Here is a 15,887-nt window from a genome sequence, read left to right on the forward strand (position 1 = left end):
TTTAAGTTTAGGAAACTTCAGTGGAGTTCAGGGAAAAGCCATGACTTTAACTCCTGGTAGGTTTCTAATTTTACACATATACACAAGTCCCTCAGATATTCAGTTCTGAAGACATGAGATTTATGTTACATCTAAACGTTGAAAAATTTTACATTAATTTTACAACAGTTATATGAATAATGTTCATGAGCCATTCATCTATAAAACGTGATTTTCTCTTCATAGTAGCATCATACTCATCCATAATAGCGAGTAATTGTTTGAACCTTTCTTAGCCCACCTATTAATCACCAAGCAATGATACTAAAAATGTGATGGTATATATGAAAGGAAGTATTGACTCTAGAGACTTTTAATCCAGGAGAGAAAGAAAAATTAAGTTAACTTCTTAGTTGTTTGCATGATTTAGATTTTTAGATCATGTAGGCAAGTCTTTAGGCGCCAACAAATGAAATGAAGAAAAAATGGATTCATTGAATAATAGTACATTTCATTCAGAATAATTGAAATTTCACTGATACTTGACTGATTTTTTTAGGTTTGTTCTGACATCACTTTTGCTCTTAGACTCTGTATTAGCTTCCGAATGGTACAGTCACAAATTACTGCAAACTTAGTGTCTTAAAACAACACAAAATTATTATCTTTTATTTCTAGAGGTGAGACATCCAAAATGGGTTTTGATGGGCTAAAATCAAGGTGTTGGGGGAGCTGCTTTGCATCCCTTGTTGGGGGTTATAGGGGAAAATCAGTTTTCTTGCCTTTTCCTCTTTTTAGAAGCTGCTTGCTTTCCTTGGCTCATGACCCCTATTTCTCTACCTTCAAAACTAGCGAGATCAGGCTACATCATTTGCATGCTGCTATCTCTCTGGTTTTCTTTCTTCTGTCCTCTTGCATTTATAAAGACTCTTTAAGATTACAATAAGCCCATTATTTGCATGGTCCAGGATAATCTCCCCACCTTGAGGTCAGTTGATTAACAACCTAATTCCATCAGTAACTTTAATTCTTCTTTGGATGTATGTTAACATAGTCACAAGTTCCAAAAGAACCTTCTTTTCTTCTTTATTAGTCTAGCTAGTGGCCCACATTATTATTTTTTTCAAAAAAGAAAATCCTAGATTTGTTAATCTTTCAAATGGTTTTTCGTGTCTCAGTTTCCTTCAGCTCAGCTCTGATTAGTGTTATTTATCATTTTCTGTTAGCTTTGGGGTTGATTTGTTTTTGCCTCTCTAATTCTTTCAGTTGTGAAGTTAGGTTGTTAATTTGAGATCTTCCTAACTTTTTCATGTGGGCATTTAGTGCTTTGAATTTCCCTCTGAACACTGCCTTAGATGTGTCCCAGAGATTCTGGTATGTTGTATCTTTGTTTTCATTGTCTTTCAATAACTTCTTGATTTCTGCCTTAATTTCATTATTTATCCAAAAGTAATTCAGGAGCATGTTGTTTAATTTCCATGTAATTGCATGGTTTTGAGTGATTTTCATAGTCTTGACTTCTATTTTTATTGTACTGTAGTCCAAGAGTGTGCTTGGTATGGTTTTTGTTCTTTTACATTTGTTGGGGATTGTTTTATGTCCATTTATGTGGTTGACTTTAAAGTATGTGCCATGCGGTGATTAGAAGAATGTATATTTTGTTGTTTTTTGGTGGAGAGTTCTGTAAAGGTCTATAAGATCCATTTGGGCCAATGTTGAGTTTAGGTCATGAATATGTTTGTTAATTTTCTGCCTTGATGATCTGACTAATACTCAGTGGAGTGTTAAAGTCTCCCACTATTATTGTGTGAGAGTCTACATCTCTTTGTAGCTCTCTAAGAACTTGCTTTATGAATCTGGGTGCTCATGTGTTGGGTGCATATATATTTAGGATAGTTAAGTCTTCTCATGAAATTGAATCCTTTACCATTATATAATGCTCTTCTTTGTCTTTGTTGATCTTTGTTATTTATTTATTTATTTATTTATTTATTTATTTATTTTTATTTTTTGAGATGGAGTCTCACTCTGTTGCCCAGGCTGCAGTGCAGTGGTGTGATCTTGGCTCACTGCAACCTCCACCTTCTGGGTTCAAGCAATTCTCCTGTCTCAGCTTCCTGAGTACCTGGGACTACAAGCACACACCATCAAGACTGGATAATTTTTGTATTTTTAGTAGAGATACGGTTTCACCATATTGGTCAGGCTGGTCTTGAACTCCTGACCTTAGGTGATCCACCCACCTTGGCCTCCCAAAATGCTAGGATTACAGGCATGAGCCACCACACCCAGCCAGTCTTGGTTGTTTTAAAACCTGTTTTGTCTAAAATTAGAATTGGAACCCCTGCTTTTTTTGTTCACCATTTTCTTGGTAGCTTTTCCTCCATCCCTTTATTTTGAGCTTATAAGTATCATTACATGTGAGCTGGTCTCTTGAAGACAGCATACACTGGGTCTTGCTTTTTTATGCAGCTTGCCACTCTGTGCTTTTTTGAACAGACACTTCTCAAAAGAAGACATACATGCAGCCAAGAACCATATGAAAAAAAGCTCAACATCACTGGTCACTGAGAAATGAAAACCAAGCCACAAGATATCATTTCACTCCAGTGAGAAGGGCTATTATTAAAAAGTCAAAAAATAACAGATGCCTGTCAGGTGGTAGAGAAAACAGAACACTTATACACTCTTGGTCAGAGTGTAAATTAAATCAACCATTGTGGAACACAGTATGGCAATTCCTCAAAGAGCTAAAAGCAGAACTACCATTTGACTCACAATCCCATTACTGAGTATATCCCCAGAGTAATATAAATCATTCTACCATAAAGACACATGCATGCAAATGTTCATTACAGCAGTATTAACAATAGCAAAGGCATGGAATCAACCTAAATGTCCATCAATGACAGACTGGATTAAGAAGATGTGGTACATATACACTATGGAATACTATGCAGCCATAAAAAAGAATGAGATAGTGTCTTTTGCAGGAATATGGATGGAGCTGGAGTCTATTATCCTTAGCAAACTAATACAGGAACAGAAAACCCAATACTGCATGTTCCTATAAGTGGGAGCTAAATGATAAGAACTTATGAACATGAAGAATGAATAACAGACATTGGGATCTACTTGAGGGAGGAGGGTGCAAGGAAGGAGAGGAGCACAAAAGGTAACATTTGGTACTGTGCTTAATACCTGGGTGATGAAATAATTAGCAACACAAACTCTCATGACATATGTTTACCTATATAAAAAGCCTTCATGTGTACCCCAAACTTAAAATTAAAGTTAAAATAGTTTTAGAATGGGAGCAGAGGGGTATATGAGTTTGCTGTGAAGGACTGAGGTCTGTTTCTTATATTACATCATTTTCCTAGTCAATCCACTTAGTGTTACCGAGCTAACATTTTCGTTCTTCGTAAGTCAGTGCTATGACCTTCCTGTATGCACTTCTCAAATGTATATGTAATTATTTCAGTCACTTTTTTCCTTCAAGCAGAGCATATACTTTTCAGTAGCAAAATGGCTACCAGTGTGTTAGCTGTAACTGAGTTGCTTGATCATGACACCTCAGGGCAGAATACTTGGCTTTGGCATCTACAAAATCAGCAAATCAAATCTTAGCATGAATAATGTGCCATGTGTTAAAAGAAATTTTAGGGACTAATTTCCCTTAGTCTCCACATCCTGTATTATTTTTTGCTGGAACGTTAGAAATTATGATTATTTTAATTGGTCCTAGAAATACTTCCCCCCAAAATGACACAAAAACAAACAAAAAATTTAATTGGACCTTAAGAAAGCATAAAATTTTAAATGATGTAGACTTGCTTAGAAATATAAAAACAACTAAGCTTGATATGAGTCTGGATTTTGTAGTTTCATTAATTGGCTGTCAAAAGATAGATTATAGAAAACTACGGTGCTTTGAAGATGCTCTGCTTTGCTTCCTTAAAAAGTAAGTTATTTTGGTTTATTTATCCCATCCTTGGGCTGACCTACTGCCCATCACACTTGACTGAAGGGAGAGTGTCATTTATAGGGCAAAGGAGGAGGACAAGAATCAATATCTGTCTTAAATGTAAATCATCAAGGAGATTTTATATAAATGATAAGGAGAAGGTGAAGGATTTGGTTATTTTTAATCATTGGCTTTAAGTAAACAGTTACTTATATTACAACCTGAAAACTTGATTTTCAATACTTTGAGAAGAGATAGGTTGACAGTAGTACATCTAGGTAAATGCTATTGATTATTTAACTGCTGAATTATTTTGAACTGAACAAAATCCTTTGGCTTAACACAATCAGAAAGTATTTTAAATTATTCAGCAGATAGAAAACATAAATTTCCCAAAGAATTCCATCAGTGGTTTGTATGAAGCAAATTTGATGAAACAAAATGCATTATTGTATAGTGTTTCTGTTTTTCAGATATATTAGTTATATTAATAACTTTTAAATTAATTTCTCTTCAGAGGTCTCATGAAGATAACATAAATATTTTATAGGTAACAAACTTAAAACGCTTTAAAAAGGACTTAAAAGTACAGAAAAAGATAGGTCAGCTGACAGTAGGGATGTTTTCTCTGGATTCTTTAAAAGTATTTAGAACTCTACTCTCAAAGATGAGAGCTCACCTTTGAACTGCTGTGCCCTCAGTGATCCATCTAACGTGCATTTATGTGAGGCACTGTGAAGGTACAAAGAAAAATAAAAGGCCTTACTTTTAAAAGTTCAGATTATGGAGAGTGGAGAAAGAAAGAGATGAAAACAAACAATCATATTAGAATCTTACCAATACTATAATGGAAAGCGGGGCACAGAGATGAATTAACTCAGAGAAACAAATGGTAACATTTTAGGAGTACACAGCTCAAGTTAAAACACACAACGGAAATTACCATGGGAATTCTTTCCATCCACCCCTCAAAAGATAGCTATACCATGTAACTCTGAAAACAGTCTGTACCTGTAATTTAGACTAGGTCAGCAGCACGTGGTCTAAAGGTGTGATAGTAAGAACTTCCTAAGCCTGTGTTAATTTGATCAGATGAATTCTGACTGATGACATTGAGTGCATTGCAAACTATGTTTTTAATACTGTGACAGGCTCAAAATCAAATAGACATATCTTTTTTTAAAAGTGTTATAAAGTGTAATTTTTCATAGGTAAATTGGCCATTGGCATGTGATTATCATGAGCCTCAGGCCCTAAACTGAAAGGGGTCATCAAGGAAAACAATAAGCTCCCTTTTACTGGACTCCAGGGAATGAGTTTGTAGAGTTTGTAGAATGAGTTTGTAGAATAAAATCAGACAGCACTAACCAACAAATAAAAGGTTTGTATTCTAAATGGTATGGATGATAATATGGGGCTCAAAGCGAAAGGACTGGTTAAGAGTAAATATATAATAAAAGCTAAAAATGACAAATTTGGACAATCAGACTTTTGATTTGTGTGTGTGTGCTGTACTCTCTCACGACAAAGGAGACTGCGGGCTTAAGTAAAACCTTTGTTAGGATACTGTGGACACTTTACACTGCTTTTAATTTTGTTCCACAGCATGTGCAGGTTGTGCACTGCACAACCCTAGGGACACCATTCACTTTGCACGATTCAATTCATAGGATACTTTTCCAGAAGACAGCAGTGAGGTTTCATGTTTCAGCACATCACTGCATTTCAACAGATGGAAGTAGTGTTTGGAGGAAGGGATGCTTATTTTTATTTTGCACATAAGCCCCAGGTTACTCTTCAAAGGAATTTCATAGTACTCAATTAAATGCTACGGGAAATTTTTTCCTTTTATTATTTTTGCTTTGATGTCAAATTGATAAAAACTTGAAAATAGATTGGAAAATAAAGTGGACAGTTCAGCCTTGACAAGCACACATATCAGAAAAGAGCTTGTCTTAGCACCAAGGGAAATGTGGAAATTGAAACCTCTCCAGCCTTTTAATGTGGCATTCACAGAAGAATAATCAAGAGAAAAAATTAAAAAGAAAGAAATAGAGTTAACAATATGTATTGGGCAAAAATGTTGCATAAAAACCTTCTGAAAAAGGACACTTCAGAATTTTCTTGTCTTATAAAGACTGTTGCTGAAAAATGCTCAAAAATTTAAAAAAGAGTCTATGTTTAAATAATACTATTGTTATATGTATATCACATATAGATGAAACACCATGCAATGTATCCATCTCCTATGATATACTGTAATACACATTATGTGGCATATTATAGGCTTTGTAAAGGTCTGCAACAATGAAATCCTTAATAAACCCAGTATTTCTGACATTATTTTGCTTTACAATATCTTTTTCCTCCAAAGATCCACCTAGTTGCATCCTGTGGAACAAATGATGTGTGGAATTTGTGTTGGAAAGCACTGTTTTCATGAAATTCTACATATAAGAATATAGATTATATATATATAATCTATGTATAGATTTAAAGTATCTCATCAAATATATTTGGCCATACTTATTTGTTTAAAGAGTTAAACCTAAGAAAATGTAATGAATATGGTTAGGAAGAAGGACATTGACTTGAGAGGTGGAAAGAAACTATTTTTTATTTTAATCATTTTGGACTCTTAGCCATCTTTGCCTTTAGAGTCTGGGTAAAAGAACTTCCACTTAATTAACTGACATTGTTGATCTGAATTAATGACAAGATTCCTAGCACCTGTTTCCAGCTTTCTCCAGGGAGCCAGTTGAGGGGAAAGGGCAGATTGAGAGAGTCTCAGTAGGGTAACTGAATCCAGGAGGTAGGGAAGAGGCTAATTTCTACTATAAGACCTTCATTAGTCATCTGTTGAATGTCAGTTACTGAGCTTGGAATATTGCTTTAGGAAGAGGTGAAAATATCCTTTTTAAAATAAATCTGCTCAAATGTGCCTGACTTAAGTTTCCCTTTAACAAGAAACACACTTAAAATTTCAGCTAGTTCAGTCAAGTAGCAATGAAATAAATGTGAAAGCCAGCGGATTTTGGCCTCAAAAAAATGTCATTGTACAAAAATTAAGAAAGAGGAAAATCAGTTGTTTAAAGTGTATTTCAAGACTATTAATAGACAGAGCCCAAATTCTGACACTGAGTCTCTTTTTTATTCCTTGTAATTAATTCTACTGATGGTAAGGACACATTCTCTTTCCACAGAACTCTAGTTCTTTTAATGCCAAAAGACTGATGCTTTACTCACTTGGTGGAACTAAAAATAACTAAAGATCCAAAAAATATCTCAATTGCCTTCTGTAACCTCAAAATAATTCTTGACTATATCTCAATTAAAAAACAAAATAATGAGAGAGACAGAAACAGTTTATGTCCTCAAGATCTTCCATAGTAAGAGCTCATTGCCACTTTTTTTTAAAGCAGTACTTACTGGCATAGATAAAACTGCTAGTGTAAAAGAAGTAATTAAATGCAAACTTTTGAGGCGTCAATATAGATTTAGCTGTTTAAAGATTATTTGCCTTTACTATGTATAGTAAAAAAAAAATTTTATAACTGTTAAATTGCCCAAGGATATTCCCATTTTTAATTCCATAGGGGAAAAGACAGTGTTTTCAAAAACTAAATAAAATTCCAGGAAACATATAAATCATAACAGGATAAGATAATTTATAGTAATTTTAGATATTGGTAGAAATAATTAGTATCAAAGTACTTTATTTTGAGATTGCAATATTTGAATAATTTTTAAATCAAAATGTTAATTTAGTTTTGGCCACTGGCAGTAAAGCAAATTAGATATTATAACAAATTATTTCATACACAAACAACTAGTATTTACATAAAATTAATGTAACAGTTTGCATTCTGTTGCCGATCTGCTTATAAATGGTAAGGGTAATATAAAAGAGCCTCTTCATTTTCCCTATAAAATAAGACAGAGAAAATAATAGACTAAATACAAGCTATGAATTCCGGTGAAGTTCAGTTTCTCCTAAGGGCCTATGTGGTGCCAATCTGCAGCTGGATCCTAAAATAAAAATTTCAATATTTAGCTGTGGATCCTGAGAGGGGCCAAAGAAAGCCCATTTTACTGATAGATACTTCCTGGTCCCTGGCGGAAAAAAATGTAAATAAATTTTGGTGTGGAACATCTTTAAGATAGGCTCCCAGGATTCTTACTGATTAAACAAAGTCATCAAGTACCCAAGGGAAAATCAACATTATTTAGACTAAGCAAATAATATTAAAATCAAATAATATTAAACCTCCACTCCCCCAAAATGAAGATTGAGTGGGGCAGCAATGAATGGATTAAAGAGCAAATGAGATGCAACTTAGGAGAGAATGAGTTATCCGGATGATAGAACAGAGTGATCCAGAAAGTAATACAAAGAATCACTAGATGGAAAAATAAAAGGTTTAAAGAGATATGAAGTTATATTGTATTATCTAATCATGGCACCAAAAGAAGAGAATAGAGAAAATTAGGAGAGGTAAATTTGAACAGAAAACAACATACAAACTGGGCATGGTGGCTCACAACTATAATTCCAGCACTTTGGAAGACTGAGGTGCAAGGACCGCTTCAGACCAGGAGTTTAAGTCTGGAGTAAGCCATGATCTTGCCACTGCCTCCAATGTGAGTGACGGGGTGAGATCCTGTCTCTTTAGGAAAAAAAAAAAAAAAAAAAAGATCATTCTCTGGGATTTGTCCAAAAGAATCCATAGATATTGAAGCAAAAGTCAAATAAATAAAATCGATATTAGATACAATTTTGTGAAAGTACAGAATATCGATGCAAAGAGAACATTTTAGCTAGTTCCAGAGAGGAAATACAGATGATTTTCAAACAAACTACAATAAATTAACAGTTGACTTTTCAAGAGTAGCTAGAAGTCACTGGAATAACAGTTTCATTCTAAGAAAACAACTGTCTACTTAGAATTGTGTATCCAGGCCAGGCACGGTGGCTCACACCTGTATTCCCAGCACTGTGGGAGGCCAAGGTGGGCAGACCACCTGAGGTCAGGAGTTACAGGCCAGCCTAGCCAACATAGTGAAACCCCATCTCTACTAAAAATACAAAAATTAGCTAGGCATGGTGGTAGGCACCTGTAATCCCAGCTTCTTGGGAGGCTGAGACAGGAGAATCACTTGAACCTGGGAGGCAAAAGTTGCAGTGAGTGGAGACCATGCCATTGCACTCTGGCTTGGGCAACAAGAGTGAAACTCTTTCTCAAAAAAAAAAAAAAAAAAAAAAAAAAAGTGTATCCTGAAAAACTTATTTTGAAAAAAGAAAGTTTAAGGCAAACACAAAATTAAAATTAAGAGCTTACCAGTAATAACAGATTTAAGAAATTTTTGAATGTTATTCCTGAGGCAGAAATAAAATGATTTCAGAAAAAGATCAGAGATTGAAATTGAAATGTTGAGTAAAGAAATATGTAAGTCTGTAATCTAAACATACCATTGCTGCATAAAATAATAATGACAATGATTACTAATCTGTAGGATTTTACAACAGCAGAAGGCAGATAAAAACATCAGATGATCATAGCAGGTAAACTGAGAGACAAGGTGATGCTATTAAAGTGGTCTGAGGTACTTGAACTTTTGGGGAGAGGGCTGTAATAACTTTAGACTTTCTTGAGTTAAAGACGGTTGGCAAAATTAAAGGCTAACCAATTACTGAAATAATAGAATATATACATTAAAAAATATATGGCAGGATTAAGATTAAAAAGTAAAAATCAACATAAAAGAGGCAAGAAAAAGTCATAAAAATCAGTCAATAGAAATAAAATATAACAGATTAGTTGAATTAATATAATGAATTATAATGAATGTAAATTTGCTATAATAATTACATTTCACAGTAAATAAATAGCTGCAGCTAATGAGCAAATGTTCTAGTTTACAGAAGAATGTCAAGCTAATAAATATGCTAACAGTGATAAAAGAATGAAAGAGAATGGGACATTCCTACAGTGCCAAAGTGGCATCATGACACTACATAGATTATTTTCTGATTACAAGAGGAAAAATGCAACTTTGCATAAAAAAGATTAGTCTGTTGCTATCCTAACCAGCAAGTACCTAACGGTAGGACTCAAACATTATGTGTCTCCTGATATGATGCCATACAAAATTTTAAACATTAGCTCTGATAACTTCTTGCCAAAACTGTTGATCTTCAATTGAATGAAGACTTTATCTCTAACATCCAGGACATAACAGGCATATAGGAAGATCACCAGAAAGTAATCTATTGATTCTAGAATGTGGGACATTGTACAGGACAACTGTTAATATTTATTCAGCAAATTGGTATCATAGAAAAGATTACTCTAGGTTAAAGAGGGTTGAGGGACATAACAGCCTGGTGCAATGTATACTCCTGAAGTGGACACTGACTTAAACATTTAAAGGAATCAGGGAAATTCGGCAAAGAACTGGATGTGAGGTAATATATAAATTTTTTTTTTTTTTTTTTTTAGACAGAGTTTCACTCTGTCACCCAGGCTGGAGTACGGTGGCACCACCTCGGGCTCACTGCAACCTCCGCCTCCCAGGTTCAAGCCATCCTCCTGCCTCAGCCTCCCGAGTAGCTGGAATTACAGGCGCGCACCATCATGCCTGGCTAGTTTTTGTATTTTAGTAGAGATGGGGTTTCACCATGTTGGCCAGGCTGGTCTCGAACTCCTGGCCTCAAGTGATCCACTCAGCTCGACCACCCATGCCTGGGGTTACATGCATGAGCCACCGCACCCGGCCGTATTTTATTAAATGTATTACATGTTCCTTTAGTCAGGCTTCACCACAGAAATAGAACTAATTAAAGATACAGCTATATCTATATTATCTATATCTGTATATATATCTATGTCATCTATATCTATATCTATATTGAGGTAGAAAAAACAGAGTGAGAAGAAGGAAAACAGAGAGAGATTGAGGTGTTTTTTTTTAAGGAATTGTCTTACCTGATTGTGGAGGCTGACAAGTCTGAATTCTGTAGGGCAGGCTGGCAGGCTGAAAATTCTGGAAAGAGTTGATGTTACAGTCTTGAGTCTGAAATCTGAATGGTAGGCCAGCAGGCTGAAACTCAAGCAAGATTTCTTTTTCTCTTTCTTTCTTTTTTTCCTTTTCTTTTTTTTTTTTTTTTTTTTTTTTTTTTTTTGAGACAGAGTCTCGCTCTGTCGCCCAGGTTGGAGTGCAATGGAGTGATTTCACTCACTGCAACCTCTGCCTCCCGGGTTCAAGCAATTCTCCTGCCTCCCAAGTAGCTGGGATGACAGGCGCCTGCCACCATGCCCAGCTAATTTTTTGTGTTTTTAATAGAGATGGAGTTTAGCCACATTGGCCAGGCTGGTCTCAAACTCGTAACCTCAGGTGATCCACCCACCTCCGCCTCCCAAAGTGTTGGAATTACAGGCGTGAGCCACTGTGCCCTGCTGCAAGATTTCTATATTGCAGTCTTGAGGCAGAATTCTTTCTTATTCAGGAAAGCTGTCTTTGTTAAGACCTTCACTGACTGAATGCGGCCTATACACATTATGAGAGGTGATCTGCTCTTACATAAAGTCAATTGATTGTAAATCTTGATCACATCTAAAAAAATACCTTCACAGTAACATCTAAACTAGTGTTGACAAAACAAACTGTGCACTGCAGTTTACCCAAATTGACACAAAAAATTAAGCATCACAGGTGTTGCCCTCGTCAACACTACTATACCAAAATACCATAAACTGGGTGTCTTATGAACAACAGAAATATATTTGCCATAATTCTGGATGCTGAAAGTCTGAGATCAAGGTGCCAGCATGGTTGAATTCTGGTGTAGGCCCTCCTCTAGGTTACAGACTGCCAGCTTCCCATTGTATCCTAACATGGAAGAAACAGTGTGAGAGAGGCCTCCGAGGACCCTTTTATAGGAGCACTAGTCCCATGCATAAGCACCCCATCCTCATGACCTAATTACTTGCCAGAGATTCTACCTCCTAATACCATTGCATTGAGGGTTAAGAAATTAACATATGAATTTGGGAGGCACACATTCAGTCCATAACAAGTAATAATTTTTTTTTGCATATAAAGAATGTTTTTTGAGATTTAAGGAATTTTGTAGTGGAGTATGCTGTTTGCTATTTTCTTTGAAGTATCCCAGAAAAGTAAGTGATTTTTTTAAAGATTGAATTTTCAGATTGGGTTCATACGAATCTATCTATACGGTATTTATAAAAGACACTTCTAAAACATATGGCATGGAAAGGTTTGAAGTAAAGGATTAACAAGATACACTAGGTAAATAATAATCTAAAGAAAGCTGAGTTAACTATCTTAAGTAAGACAAAATAGACTTTAACTTAAAAGCATTATTATATACAGAGTCCCATCATGTAAAGGGCTTGATTTGGTAATATTATAATAACAATTATAAACTTATAAGTCCCTAATAAAAATAACCTCAAAGTATACAAAGAAAAATTGGAAAGAATTACAAAATGAAATGGACAAATTCTCTATCAAGGAAGGAGATTCCAACATATTTCTTACAGTCACTGATAGATTAATAAGAGCAAAATTAGTAAAGATATGGATAAGATAAGCAAAATTATAAGCTTGACTTATTGAATACAGAATTCTCAGTACAAAGAATATGTCTTATTGTTCTGTTCAATTTGAAGTTTCTGTGAGAGAATTATCTTATTTGTTATTTGAGAATACTTTTGGATCTGACACTACTGTTCAAATAGACCATGATTAGATATACCTGAGATCTTAGAATAAAGGTTTAATAATTATTCTATATTAAAATTGATTTTTCAGGTTACCTCCTAGGAGATGAGCTTCAAAATCAGGGTCAGTTTATGAAATGGTTTCATATAATGTATTATAACTTTGAAAGAAACACTTCTAAACTTAAAATCATTTTGTTCTGAAGCTACATTTGTAAAACTTCCTTTATTTCACAATTAGATTATAATATCAGCCCAAGATAAGTGAGCATTGCTCATTTGAACCTAAATTTGAATCTCTAAATTATATAGAATCTTAATAAGACTCGACTCCATTAATCTTAAGGAACTTATAAAATTAATGATTTATATCTGGACTCAAGACTCCACTAACCTTAAGGAACTTATAAAATTACTAAGAATTTTTGGTTTTATATGACTAAATAAATGATTTATATCTGGATTTTGGTAATTAATTTTTTCATCCAATAAGGATCAAAGTAAGTGTTGGAATATTGATAGTGGGAATTATCATTTCTAATTCTTTCACATGCTTTAATATGTTTTATTTTCCAATGAATGGAAATATTGTGATGCATCAGCATGTTTTCCTACAGGAAAAATGTTATTTGTAGAATGCCCTTTTCTTCATCCTGATTCCAAGGGTCATTCTACACTTTAGAGGTGCTAAACATTTCAATTTCATGAAGTGCTAAATATTTAAATTTCATGTAGAAGCTATGTATGTATAAGTTTGGGTGTGCCTGAGTAAATGTATTTGTCTAATTAATAGCATTTTACCTATGAAGAAAAGTCCACTTTAGTATTTTAGGGTTTTCCTTGGTTATTAGAAAGTATAGATTTCTTACGTAATGATTCCAATAAAGATATAGTGTATTTTGTCTATAGACACATAGATTCCTATATATATTTTTGTCAAAAGCTTTATGTTTTCTCTTATTTTGAAATACATAGAGTTTTTCTTATCTAAATTAGATACTTTCTTAATTTCTAAGGCAGTTAAAAACAAGTATTATTCACTGACTTCTGTTTCAACACTCGGCACAGTATAACAGCTTAAATAAAAGGTTGATGTGGTTTTTTGCCATCACTCAAAGAATATGAAGATATTTCCAGGTGACTCACATAGAGAGGAAGCACACAAATTCTCTTGCAATTTGTTACTCTTTCTTTTATCAATATTCTACATTTATAAAAATTTGATTTAACTTTTCAATCTAACTTGTGGTGCCATTCACTGTTCTTATGAGTTCAACATAGCATTTGAATTCAAGAGTTAATACTTGCAAGCATATTTATCTTGATGCCAAGAGTATAACTCGTAGATTTATCTTCAGAATTACAGCAATTTAGTATACTAAGCCTGCCCTTAATGTTTATATTATAGGCAACAATAAAGTAATTATTCCTTTCCCTAATTTTATTTAGTAATGATCTTCTAGCAGCTTAGCAAATTATAAAAATAAAAGAAATCTGTAATCAGGGGTTACATTATGCAACCATGTTAAATCACATTTTAATTTAAAAAAGAGCTCTTACTGTGTTTATGCAATTGGAAACTGCTACAAAAGAGGGAAAGATGAGCAAAGAGGAGTCACTGTTTGCAAGGACTTCTAGATGGAAAGGAAGACATACATAAATCTATGGAATATGCAATCACAATCATTAATAAGTTGCTCAGTGAGTGCATAAGAGAAATTAATTTGATATAGAGGAGCAGAAAAAATTTGTGGAGAGAGGGATTTCCATTAAAATCTTGGATATCATGCAAAACTAGCTTCAGTTTTACATATAGGCATGAGAAATAGAAGAGATCAATATTCTGGAATATTTCTAGTGAGTAGAACTTAGAGTTAAGTTGAATGTGCTTATTTGTGCCCTTTAAACATCATCTAACTTTTCTCAGTTTTACTCATAAATCATACTAATCAAAGTAACATGCTTTATCTAGTAAAATCTCAAGCAGAGGAGTCATTTCTCCTGCTGACATTCTGTTATTTCCCTTAGACTCAGCTAATGATGAGGTACCAGAGCCAGAGATATATCCTAAAATTTGTTAGCATAATTATAAAAAGTAAGCTTTCACTATCTCACAGCTGTAAGTAACTCGTTTCCAAACTTTGAAAATGGGATCTTGACATTTTTTATTTCTAAAAAGAGACTCATATCCTAGTATATCCTAGTATATAATATTTCATATGGCTTTTATATGTGTTTCAAATCTTATGGAAAGAGAATATAACTTTGTTCTATTTGTAATATCTATCATTTTTTACTTGTGTAAAGTTGAGTCTTGTAATAGATTAAATTGTGGCTAAATGGATGATAGAAATACAAATTATACATTTCTGTTTCCCAGATTGAATGAAGGGGGAATTTGCAATGATTTTTTATAAAATACAAGTTACTTTATATTTCACATATAGAAATCAAAATTTTGAGAATTAAATCACAGTAAAATATAAGACAATATCTCTCCTAATTAAAATTTGATCTTTTCAGAAAGTAGTTAAGAATCTTTAAGATGATGATCATTTTATAGTAGTTCACATATATTATTGTACATTTCTGGGGATGTTACTGGATGCACTTTTTAAAAAATAAATCATGAATTTTTGGCAATTCCAGTGGACTGAGCTAACTGATAGAGGCATCTCCTCAATCCCCTTTTAATATTATAGAGAATATAGAAAATATAGTATGTCTATAAAAGTTTACAAAAATAAGGAATACTTGGATTAAAGAATCGAGGAATAAGGAAAGCCTAAATGGCAAGTTTGAAATGTTACCTTTGAAGCCTCTGGGAATTTTAGACTTAGAGTCTTGCAAGAGGCTGGAGCTCAAGTTATGCAGATGTGGTCTCTAGCCTCATGAGGGAGGGAAAATGTAACAGACTAGAAAACAGATGTAATTTATCATTCGATGTATGTAAGTAGTGAAACGAGCATGGCTATGGTAGTAGCAAACTATACTACTATTTTTGTGCACCACCGATTTTCATTTGGTAGTACTTTATTTACAATTTCGTCATTATATTTAGATTAGATAGAAACTAATGTGTTTGCAGTTTCTTTCTAAATGGGGGTTATACTAAGAGGATAAATAGTCATTATTTCTATGCTATAGATATTTATACTTAGAGATTTTTTTTTTAATTCCTTGAAATGGTGCTAGAA

The 15,887-nt window shown here is 33.9% G+C and overlaps 1 long non-coding RNA gene across 1 annotated transcript in view; it reads right to left on the minus strand.

Annotated features, from left to right (window-relative positions):
- Positions 1–15,887, minus strand: part of LOC129479444 (uncharacterized) — a 658,151-nt gene that overhangs the window by 312,748 nt on the left and 329,516 nt on the right. The gene's annotated exons all lie outside the window — the stretch shown is intronic.

The sequence above is a fragment of the Symphalangus syndactylus genome, chromosome 3 (assembly GCF_028878055.3).
Source record: "Symphalangus syndactylus isolate Jambi chromosome 3, NHGRI_mSymSyn1-v2.1_pri, whole genome shotgun sequence".
Classification (NCBI taxonomy): domain Eukaryota; kingdom Metazoa; phylum Chordata; class Mammalia; order Primates; family Hylobatidae; genus Symphalangus; species Symphalangus syndactylus.